The 9,236-nt window shown below is 38.1% G+C and overlaps 1 long non-coding RNA gene and 1 other non-coding gene across 3 annotated transcripts in view; one reads left to right on the top strand and one right to left on the bottom strand.

Moving 5' to 3' along the window:
* The window catches only part of LOC126028188 (uncharacterized), a 104,892-nt gene that overhangs the window by 30,198 nt on the left and 65,458 nt on the right, over positions 1–9,236 (bottom strand). The window contains exon 1 of one of the 2 annotated variants that reach the window (XR_007502398.1): positions 100–148. The exons of the other annotated variant lie outside the window; for it this stretch is intronic. This is a non-coding gene — a long non-coding RNA (uncharacterized LOC126028188). Of the gene's footprint in view, positions 1–99; positions 149–9,236 lie in introns of those variants that run through there. 2 annotated transcript variants of the gene reach the window in all.
* On the top strand, positions 1,479–1,594 carry LOC126028955 (U5 spliceosomal RNA). The gene has a single exon (XR_007502623.1). It is a non-coding gene; the product is annotated as a U5 spliceosomal RNA (small nuclear RNA).

The raw sequence follows: 9,236 nt of genomic DNA, 5'->3' as shown, positions 1-9,236 counted from the left end.
CTCTCTCTAGACCTGCCGTCCTCTGACAGACCTATGCAAACTTCGATCTTTCTTTCTCCTTGTGGCACCTCTACAGGGAAATCCTTTCTGCAGCCTCACCTTATCACAAGTCACACATCAGCTAGGGATTGTACTCATGGCCTTAGAATTTCAGGGTACATGGTCTACCTTGATTTATCTCTGGGTAATTGATTTGCTCTAAATCAGAAGTTCAATAAGGATATTACTGGATTAAAATGAAGAAGACACAAATCCATTGCCATCTGGAAGTCGAGTGCCTTTGTTGGGCTGGGAGTCCTACCTCTGGGACCCCAACTCAGAGACTTTATTGACCAATGGGAAACTCAGACCACTCCAGCCCAGAAACAGAAAAGTAGGTCCAAAATGGGGGTTGGGAAAAGGAACCCTGTGCAGTAACTCTGCCCACTGTGGGGGCATCTCAGGTAATCTAAGCCAGGTCTGGGCTCTGGCTTCCAGAGTCACACTGTTTGAATCCATTGCCATCAGGGAGGCATGTGCCTCTCTGCTGGACAAGAAGCCCTGCCTACAGGAACCCATCCCTGGGATCTACACAGGCCTTACAAAAGAGATTTTCCCCGTCCTCATCAGCCCTTTTAACCCAACCTGTGTGCTTATGCTAGTAGTCTACCATGACTATTCCATAATGCTCATAACTGTGCCTACATGAAAGAAATCATGATTATACCGCTGGATAATAGTGCATGGTCTAGACTTCCTATACAGTCTCATTACCATACCATGTATCTTCTAGAATGCTCTATATACAATCTATCCTAAGTAGCCTTTCTGCAGAAATGTGAAGTCTACCCTCACCAAACCAGGTTGGATCAGAAAATGAAAATCTATCCTGGTTTTAACCACTTTCCTTTCCTTTATGTCCAATCTCACGTGGGCCTGCTTTTTAACTGTAACTCATAGATCAATTGATTGAAGGCTGTTTAATGTTTGTCTGTAATAAATTAACATAATTTTTATGGTATAGTCTCCCCAAATAGTGCTCATTACCATGTCACTTGGTTATTATGACTTGATATCAATGACTACTCTTAAGAATACTATACACGAAAATCTACGCCAGCCCAGTGGGGTCCGACTGTGTGAAACTGTGAGTGCTGCCTGTATGTGTTTGTCTCCTGTCCTGTCTCCTGAACCTCTTGGGACTGGGCCAAAAGGGGCCCAGAAAATTCGCTCTCCCAGAGGCTCATTCAAGGGGCCAGAATGCCAAGGAACTGCTTCCTAAAGTGAAAAGCGCCTATAAGCAGTACTTCACAATAGGCAGGTCCCCTGTTTGTGAAGTCAGGCTGGGAAAAACTATGCCGGCGCAGTGGGGCCGGACTGTGTGAAACTGTGAGTGCTGCCTGTGTGTGTTTGTCTCCTGTTCTGTCTCCTGAACCTCTTGGAGTGGGCCGAAAAGGGCCCAGAATTCACTCTCCCAGAGGCTCCAGAAGAGCACGGTCATACTCTGGTTTCTCTTCAGATCGCAATAATCTTTCGCCTTTTACTAAAGATTTCCGTGGAGAGGAACAATTCTGAGTTTTGAACTTTAAACTTTACTACAAAGCAATAGTTATCAAAACAGCATGGTACTGGGATAAATACAGACCCTCAGATCAGTGGAATAGACTTGAATACTCAGAGCATATTCCCCAGACATACAATCACCTAATTTTTTTATAAATGAGCAAGAAATCCTAAATGGAGAAAAAAAAATCCTCTTCAACAAGTGGTGTTGGCACAACTGGCTAGCCACTTGCAAAAAATTGAACTTAGACCCCCAGTTAACATCATGTACTAAGGTAAAATCCAAATAGATTAAAGACCTCGATATCAGACCCAAAACCATAAGATATATAGAATAACACATAGGCAAAACACTCCAGGACATTGAGACTACAGGCATCTTCAAGGAGGAAACTGCACTCTCCAAGCAAGTGAAAGCAGAGATTAACAGATGGGAATATAGTAAGATGAGAAGCTTCTGCACCTCAAAGGAAATAGCACCGAGGATACAAGAACCACTGAGTGGGAGAAACTATTCACCCAATACCCATCAGATAAGGGGCTAATCTCCAAAATATACAAGGCACTGACAGAACTTTACAAGAAAAAAAAAGCATCCCATCAAAAAATGGGGAGAAGAAATGGACAGACACTTCGACAAAGAAGAAATACAAATGGCCAAAAGACACATGAAAAAATGCTCCACATCACTAATCATGAGGGAGATGCAAATCAAAACAACTATGAGGTACCACCTCACACCACAGAAATTGGCACACATCAGAAAGAATGAGAACAAATGATTTGGGACATTGATGGTGGGAATATTGCACTAGTGAAGGGGGGTGTTCTTTACATGACTGAAACCTAATTACAATCATATTTGTAATCAAGATGTTTAAATAAAGAAAAAACGTTTATAAAAAAAAGGAATGAGAACAAACAGTTTTGGTTTGGGATGTGGAGAAAAAGGAAATCTTATCCACTGCTGGTGGGAATGCCCTCTAATTCAACCTTTATGGAAAGTGATATGGAGATTCCTCCAAAAAGTGAAAATTGAGCTTCCATACGATCCAATTATATCACTCCTAGGAATATACCCTAGGAACACAAAAATACAATACAAAAATCCCTTCCTTACACCTATATTCATTGCAGCACTATTTACCATAGCAAGACTCTGAAAACAACCAAGATGCCCTTCAACACACGAATGGCTAAAAAAACTGTGGTACATGTACACAATGGAATATTACGCAGCTGTCAGGAGAGATGAAGTCATGAAATTTTCCTATACATGGATTTACATGGAATCTATTATGCTGAGTGAAGTAAGTCAGAGAGAGAGAGAAAAATGCAGAATGGTCTCACTCAGTGGTCCTCAAACTATGGCCCACAGGCCACATATTTTATTTGAATCTGTTTTGTTTCTTCATTGCAAAATAAGATAGATGCAGTGTGCATAAGAATTCGTCCATAAGTTTTGTTTTTACTATAGTCAGACCCTCCAATGGTCTGAGGGACAATGAATGGCCCCTGTTTAAAAAGTTAGAGGACCTTTGGACTCATCTATGGGTTTTAAGAAAAATGAAAGACATTCTTGCAATAATAATTTTCAGACATAAAAGAGAGAAGGGCTGGAAGTTACAGCTCAACTAATGAAGATCACCACAAACAGGGATGAGTTTAGTTAGAGAAATAACTACATTTTAACTATTCTAATAATAAGAATGTATGAGGGAAATAGAAAGCCTGTCTAGAGTACAGGTGGGGGTCAGTGGGGAGGAGGCAGATTTGGGACATTGGTGATGGGTGGTGTTCGTTACATGACTGAAACCCAAACACAATCATGTATGCAATCAAGGTATTTAAATAAAATATAAAAAAAGAATACTATACACACAATCTAAGCTAGTTTCACCAATCTAGTTTACCTTTACCAATCATGACTGATCTAAAAAGGATACAAAAAAAGGGGTGAGACTTTTACAGCATATTGGTCAGCTATTCTTTTTTTTCTTTTTTTTTTCTTGCGGTTTTTTCCTTTCTTCTCTTCAAGTGTTCTGTCCCATACCACCTAGGAAAGCTTTTCAAATGTAATCCATGAACTTATTTGGCTGCCAATGTAGGCACACAAGTGTCTGTGCATGCCATATCATTGTCAGTCAAATTTCAGTTCAAAATAGACACAATATCTACGTTGTATAGTGTCATCCCTTCCATCATATATAACCCTTTCCCTCTTTTTTTCTTAACACCTTACAAAACCTCTTCAAGCCCTTCATGTTAATCCTCCATATTTATAATAGACAACTTTTTATTTAGAATCTTATTTTTAAAGGACATAGAGTTCTCAGTATATATTTTGGAATTGTTGGAGATAATACACAGTACTCTTTTATAAAATATAAGACATAACACAATGAATAAGAAATAATAAAGGACACCTTAAAGGTCAACCCATATTATAACACAAAGCTATTTGTTTAAAAGTCAGGTATTCGAATCCACATGAAGATGGTGAAAGTTTTGCTTTGAAGATTTTAACTCTCATATAGATGTGTAGACTCAGAAAAATTAATATTTTGCAAATTACAGAGTTAGTGGTGGCATTTTACTACAATTTGCTAAAAATGTTAAAGCTTTTCTCCTGAACATAGTCCATCTCTTCTCACATTATTATCATTCATAGCATCCACACTGCATTTGAATTCAGCAGATTTCCAGGAACCCCAGATGGGATTCATTACATATCTTTTCCAAAGTTAAGGTCTTTATATTTGCAAAAAATACAATTCCATCACAATTTCCAATCAGAGGTGATAGCAGAACATTGGGGCTGCTAGTCTAAAGATTTTTATATCTGAATAGATCATGAATTCTTCATATTTAACCTATTTTTTATGCATTCCTTAACACTTCATGAAGCAAAACATTCTCCCCAGCCCTCCCAGATGCCAACAAGTCTCCCCCTCCCAAAAAAAGACAAACTTTCAGCATAGAAGAAACTGACAGTCTGCTGCTATTGGTTTGCTCTTGGTGACCCTTCTGTCTTTACCTCCCGGTACCGTGGACTTTTGCTTGCTACCAAAGTTAGTTCCTGAGAAATCCCCTGATTGAGGACATTTCCCGGTATGGTACTGTTGGAAGTCATCCTACCTAGATTGCACAAAACCCTAGACTTCACAGCTTGTAGCTGCACACCGGATTTTCCCCCTTCCCTATCTATTTCAAAAATAAATAAAGAGGACATATGAATTTCCTTTGAATATTTTGTTTAGATACATCCCTGTAATAGGCATAACCATTATTTAACATCTTATATAGCAGCAATTTAACCTATCCTCAGGTTCCATTCAATATACTAGTAGTATACTGGTAGACTATATACTATACAATATATATTTGTGTACTATATATACTAGTGTACTATAAATACTAGTAGACTCCAGTATACTAGTTGACAAACTTCTGTTCAGAGTTTATGTAAACAAAATGGTCTGGGGTCAGTCTGTCTTGACACCTTGGCCCAACTTACACACTAGTAACTCCTTCTGACACTGTCTCTTTTTTGCATAGGCACATCAAAATGGGAAAAATTAACAGTTGCTAACATTCTTATCTAATAGAGATGAGAACACAAAAATTTTATACTGCAGCGGGACCTTACACCCTAGACACTTGGCATAATAACTTGGTGTAGTCTCCAGTTGATTCAACACTGACTATTCAACTCCTGAACTGCGATTTCCACCAATGGAGACAAACAATATTTCCCACACCAGCACCAGAAACAGAAATTCTACCAGGAAAATGCCATATGACAGTGATGGCTAACCTGTATGAGCCCGCATGCCCAAACTGCCGCACAAAACCATAGAATTTGCTCAAAGTGCCAACACATCAATTAAACCTTAATAACGAGATTTTAGTATTTAAAAACTCTTTATAAAGCTGCCTGAACTATGTAACATTATTTTTAAAGATTAGGATCTTTGTATTGTCAGAGAATCAATTTGATTAACAATTTTTTGTTTTTAATTTCAATATATTGGCAATTTATAATGATTTAATGATTTTACTCAATTTAATAAATTTAGAAAAAATTTGATTCAGTCATACAATATGCTTTAAATGTATTATTAACATAACATGTCAAATGTATCTTGAGTAAGAAAATAAAGATAAACTTCTTAAAATTGTTAACTCTGTCAAGATTTGGTGTGTATTCCCAAATTTTTTTTGTAAATATTTTTTTGTAAAATTTACAATCAAATTTTAAATTATTTAGATCATTACATTTCGAATAATATGATGTAAAAAAAAACAAAAGAGCTTTCAATTAAACCAACCGTTTTTATTGGAAATTCCAGATTGAAATACAACAGGACCATGTAAAGTCCCTTTTTTAAAATAACCTCTTTAAATAATATTTAAATAACTGAGAAAGTGTCTTAACTGCCAACTGAAAACACTGCTTCATGAAAACATGCATTGAGCATGCTCTGAAAAAAATTAATTTGATTTTTGTTGTTGCATGCATGGTGATAACTTGTCAATCCTTGGCTCATAGTGCATTAATTATAGAGCAACATGCAGCATTCGTGTCATCCATTATTCTGTTTCTAGCATCAGATTTTATATGATTCAAAGCCAAAAACAGCTGCTCACAAGTAGCTTACAAACAAAGTAAGAAGAGCAATCCCAAGTGCTTTTATGGACTTAACATTGTCTAGCAGATAATTCCACGCTTTTAGGATTTCATTTTCAGAAGTGCTAGCAGTGATTTCATTTGTCACCCTCTCACATTCAATACATTGAAGAGCCGCACACAAGTCATTGACTTTACTTTTCCAGATAGAGCTTTCTTGAAATTTCAGTAGTTCCATTTTCAAATTTTGAATATTCAACCACTGTAAGCAGGAAAGATCAAGATCTTCTAATGTCGGGGCCAGCGTGGTGGCACTAGAGGTAAGGTATATGCCTTGAAAGCGCTAGCCTAGGATGGACCGTGGTTCAATCCCCCGGCATCCCATATGGTCCCCCAAGCCAGGAGCCACCTCTGAGTGCATAGCCAGGAGTAACCCTTGAGCATTACCCGGTGTGGCCCAAACCCCACCCCCCCCCACAAAAAAAGATATTCAAATGTGGACTTTTCTGGGGAAGTTATAAATGAAAGGATTGTCCCCATCTTATGGAACTGAGAAAAATCTTTTACAAAAATTCTCCGTTACTTTGGTTACAATGGTGGATTTCCTGGTATTTTTTATGACTGTCCACAAATGTTGTAAATTATCCAAATGTATTTTTAGGTTCAGAGAATATTTTAGCTGTCCACTCTCAAGGTCTTTTTCAAAAACATGCAGTTTTCTCTTAAAAGCTTTGATATCACTAAACATGCTTTCCACTGTTTCTCCCATGCCTTGTAATTTTTTGTTTACTACATTAAAGTGGTTAGTATAATCTGTAAAAACATGAGGTTGGTAAGTCAGGCCATGTTGGTGAGTTGAGGATAGTCTTCCCCCTTTTCGTTCATAAATAGCCTAAATATGTCCAAGAAGGCCACAAATTTCTCTAACACTCGTCTCCTGCTCACCATTGGACATTATTGTACATCAGTAAAGTGTTATATTGTGCCTGAACCTCATCAAAAAGGGCTTGAAATTGTGGAAAATTAAGAGAATGCGCCATGATGAAGTTCACCAGTTTTGTTACATCTTTGAGGACATCGTCAAGTTCTTTGCTTCTTTCTTTGGCAAAGAGAACCTCTTGGTGTATTATGCAGTAAAATTGAATCAGTGGATGTTTTACTTCCTTAGCAAAGAAATGAATGAATCCTGATATTGCCCCCACCATGCTAGGTGCTCCATCGTTAGTAACTGAAACCACTTTTTCTGGATTTATGTCTAGTGAACAAAAAGCCTCCATCACAGCATTGGATATCTATCCTTCCAGGCAAAGACAGCAGTTTTACCAGTTTTTGTCCCATGATGGCACCAGTAGCATAACACAAAATGAGCGCTAGCCCTGCATCGTTTGTAATATCTGTACTTTCATCCAAGCACATGAAGTAGAAGGGTGCCTTTTGTAAGTTGCAAGTAAGCTGTTGACTAACATCAATAGCCATTCTCAGAATGCTAACATTTGCAGGATTCTGCTTAGTGGCATCTCAGAAGTGCACTGCACAATTTTATCCTTCAAAAAACAATGTAATTTAAAGGAAAATGCATGGGAAAGATAATCGTGCGATATGTTCAAACTTTAATGTTCTACAAAAACAATGACAGACTCTCGCCTTTGAAACAAAAATGCCAAGCACTTATCAGTAAAACAAAACCACAGGTCCACGCTTTTTGCAATGAAAAATCTAGATAACAAGGGGCATTTCAACAATGTCCAAGCTTAGTGAGCTGGAGATTTACGTGACAGCAGAGGACTAAGAAGAGATGTTTTATTTTTAGTCTTGATGTATTGGAGAAGTGACTGTGATTTCCCAACTAAAATGAACTGCAAACTGGATTAATCACATTAATGAATATACAGCATTGGATTAGTCACAATAACAACTAATCAAGAGGTGACCTGAGTGTATGGGAAATAGACTTTTATTTTTCATAATTGGAGCCTTTGTTATTTTATTATGATGTTTACAAAAGCACTGTGAAGGGTTACATATACACTTTACTATTTTTTCCTATGTTGAGTTTTCCATAAGGCACAGCACAGAGAATTTGTGTGTTGGTTGTTCACAGAGAGTCCAGCTCTCCTCTTGCTTACTGAAATTCTCTATGCAATCATCATAATCAGCTTTTTTATTTCCTCCAATTTAGCATGTCCCCCATGGAAGATACAGAGGTTTTTACAGAGGAGCACATTATTAGACACATTAACATCCCCATATCCTCACCTCTCTAGTATGGGAGCACTAGGAACTGTTCCTGATTACAGGTGTCACATGTGGAGTCACACTACAGCCTCACTGAATTTCTGTGATAGACTCAGTATGAAGCTTCTCTTTCTCCCTCCCACTTACCCTCTCACACTGCCTGGCTCATAGGCTACTAAGGGGAAGACAGGCAGGCTAAACATCCACTCACAGGACTGCAGCCAGACAGGAGGATGAGCCACTGCCCACTGGGACAATGCCCAGTCCTCCCAATGACCAGTCCGGCCCTGTTACCAGATGAGCTGCAAAACAGACACCAGCACACTTGCCTCCCTCCTCGCCACATATCTTAATTGTGGACCTTCCTACATGCCAGATTGCCATCACTACCACATGGTATGACTAGTGCATATGACTAGTGTATATGTAAAAATAGAAGCTAAATAATCCCATTAAACTGGTTTTAATATGAACTCAGAACACTAAAGAAACATATCTACTAGAATTTCCTACTAAATGAATTTCCCAAAATAAGGAAATTGCAGCTACATAAAAAGATATACAGTAAGAGTTATACCTATAAAAGAAATACATCCAAAGAAATATTCATAAGATCTATACATGTCCCCTTTAAGTCTTTTGCAATAGTCTGGGGGGAGATAAAATTTGGAGCACATCTTCAGCCTGTAATTTGGACTTGTGGAGTCTAAAAAAATGGTTCCTACAAGTCACATATCAAATAAAGTCCTCGACTGAGCACTTAACAGAAACTTAATCTGGTAGCAAGCAACAGTCTGCAACAAAGGAGGTGGGAGAAAAGATGATTGCT

This window comes from Suncus etruscus, chromosome 14, assembly GCF_024139225.1.
Source record: "Suncus etruscus isolate mSunEtr1 chromosome 14, mSunEtr1.pri.cur, whole genome shotgun sequence".
Taxonomy (NCBI): domain Eukaryota; kingdom Metazoa; phylum Chordata; class Mammalia; order Eulipotyphla; family Soricidae; genus Suncus; species Suncus etruscus.
Note: the sequence above shows the minus strand (reverse complement) of the source record. Positions and strands in the feature narration are given on the sequence as shown.